The sequence below is a fragment of the Antrostomus carolinensis genome, unplaced genomic scaffold (assembly GCF_000700745.2).
Source record: "Antrostomus carolinensis isolate BGI_N321 unplaced genomic scaffold, ASM70074v2 scaffold13834, whole genome shotgun sequence".
Lineage (NCBI taxonomy): Eukaryota > Metazoa > Chordata > Aves > Caprimulgiformes > Caprimulgidae > Antrostomus > Antrostomus carolinensis.
The window spans coordinates 35,312-38,183 of NW_010308841.1; positions in this window are offsets into that span (position 1 = coordinate 35,312).

The following is a 2,872-nucleotide window of genomic DNA, read 5'->3' on the forward strand; positions in this document are numbered from 1 at the left end:
TGAAGGATTTAACTAGAGCTTTTAGCAGCGCTTTTCAGAATTATAGAAACCACAAAATGTAGAAGAGAGCTATTGAATAATGTTGGTAGGTTTCAAGTTTCCAGAGGGAGATGATCATCATGTGTAAAATGCATAGATTCTCTCTATAAGGAATATGCAGTATAGTAGATGAAAAGCAAACAACTGGTTTAAGTAATATATCTCCAAACAGGTAGGACTATGAATTAGAACTGGATAAATTTATCCTTTATCTGCAAAATTTACTATCAAAAAAGAGATAGAACATATACTTAATCTCTCATTAGGCATAATCAAGCTTGTTGATTAATTTGATCTTCTAGTCTGCCTTGTATCTGAAAAAAAGTCTGTGCCAGAAGCATCTTGATTGCATAACTGAATGTCATTCTCTTGGGATAAGACATCTGAGAATTACACTGACATGAGAGAAAACTGAAGACAGCCTAAATGACATGGGAGAAAACTAGTATTTGCTTCAGAAAGGCAGGAGGCTATTTACATTTATGTCTGTCATATCTAATTCTTAAAGGTCAATACAGTTTTTTTTTTTAGAAAACAATAAATTAAATGATATAACAATAAGATATCAAACACTGTAACAAAATATGTACTGTCACTGAAGAAGAATGCTGACATTTTACAAGAGGTGTTGTGGGAGTCAATGGAAAACATTGAAGAATTGAAATTACGTACTTGCAAACATTAATAAGAGCTAGTGGTAACTTTTTAGTTAAGCACAATGCACTATCATTCAGGAAAATGAAAGTATTTGTAGTTCAATAATGGCATTCATTTAAGGCAGAGTCTGAATTTTGCTTTAGAGCAGCTAATGTAGAAGAGTGAGCTCTTTGTCAGCCCAGGCTGTCCAATGGAAGCTAACAAAACTATGTAAGCAACTGATTAGGAGCCGATGCTCACATCTGAGCCCGGAGTAAAGCAAAATTATTGGCAGCAAAATTAGCAAAATTACTTGATGACAGTCATTCAGATAATCTCAAAAACATCTAAATTGAGGTACAGAATTGTACTTCTTGGAAGAGAATGCTGCATTTTTAGTGATTAAATGTTTTGGTTTTGTTAGTCTGTTTTTATGCCTTGGGGAAATACACCCCAGTCTTTCCTTTCATAGCTGTTGGACTCCTTCTAATATGAAGTCCATGAATAAATTGTGCAGTCTGAGAGGGTTCATCATGGCTCCTATGATGACTTGTGTGCAGTGCCTCCTTAGTGAAGGAGCTCCTTGCAGAATCCTGAAAGATTGGTGCTAATTAGAGAGAAGGAGGAGAGCTGAGAAAATGTAAAGTTGCTTGGCTTGAGGAAGAAGTAGGTGGTGGGTATATAGAAGCACAAAGGACAGAGCTCACTGTTTAGTTACTGTGCATTAAAGCAAACCTCTGAAAAAGTAGCAGAATTAATTTCAAAGAAGAACTTCCTTCCCCCAAAAGAAACTCTTGTTTATATTAGTCGAACTAAGCTTTTATTGAATGTTAGTCAAGCTGGTTATTCCCTTTTGGAAAAAACTGGCAATAACTTTTTCCCCAAATACAATTATAGGAAGATATTTAGCTGGCTAAGAGCAGAGAGAAACATAGAGCAGAAACAGCTCATTTTGCTGTTAATAAGGTCTAGCACAGTGCCTAATTGGCTATGCTCACAAATGCATTGGCCAGCTAGGACAGCAACAGCATTCTGTATGAAGAATAGCCAGTTTTCACAAGGTCACCCGTTGCTTGTCCTTTGATGCTGTTTGAATGCAAAGACTCTAGTTTATATGGAGATATTTTCAAATAGGGTAAGACTGGCTATCTCTTAAATGGTTTACTTCTGCAACTGAAGTCAAAAAATAAACTCACAAACAATAATTTGCAGTTATTATCTGAGTTATTTTCCAGCAGAGATTTATGTTAGAAGTATGTGAAAGTCAAAACATGAGACAAGGTTAAAGAAAATATCTCTGGGTTGTGTTCTTTAGGCATTTACCTAACAATCACTCCCTTTGAATGGTTGTTTTGTGAATTAAATAGCTAATGTTTATAAAGCTTTTTGGAAAATGTAAGTAGAAACACTGTGGAAATGCTCATTATTATAATTGCATATGAATCAAAGTGTTAAGAACAACAATCATCTGTCTCAGCTGTGGACCCAGTCCAGCTCCCAATGTTTTTAATAGGATGGATTTCCTCTAGGCTAATGAGTAGGCCAAAGTAGTTGACTTTTCCATGTCATTTAGGGAGAAAAAGAATTATTTCCCAACGTTATCATTGTATACAGAGACTCTAATGAAAGTGCCATGCCTTCTTTCTTTACATATAACAGCTGGTCCTATAGGTATTATTTGCTCAAATGGTGCAAAAAATATTTTTGGCTTGGAAATAAAGCTGAGAACCCAGTCTTTCTAGTAGAGATAAATAGCTCAGGGGTGATAACATGTCCTCCCTGAACTCAAAGATAAATTTTTCAGCTAGTTCACATTGTTGTTTCAGAGTGCTGAAATAATAGCTTTGACTGCCGTCTCTTCTTGGCAGACACTGTGAATAGGAATCCCTGCAATTTGTGAATTCTGGTTACACTTGCTTACTGTTTACATTTTCAGTTCTATTTCAAGGATAGCACAGCATGGAGGCTGTATAATCCTGTTTCTTAGCTGTTCTTGTTGTGAGAAATATTCACTGCCTTGAAAACTTACTCTAACAGAGCTTTGTTTCCTGTCTCTTCTGCCAGTTGTTGTAACAGTACAGAACAGGCTGCAACACAGAACCATCTTAAGCATCATGACTCAAGAAACCTTTAAGATGTAATGGAATTCAAATACTCCAAAACTTTTATCAGTGCAGGAAGTGAATGATTGAAAATC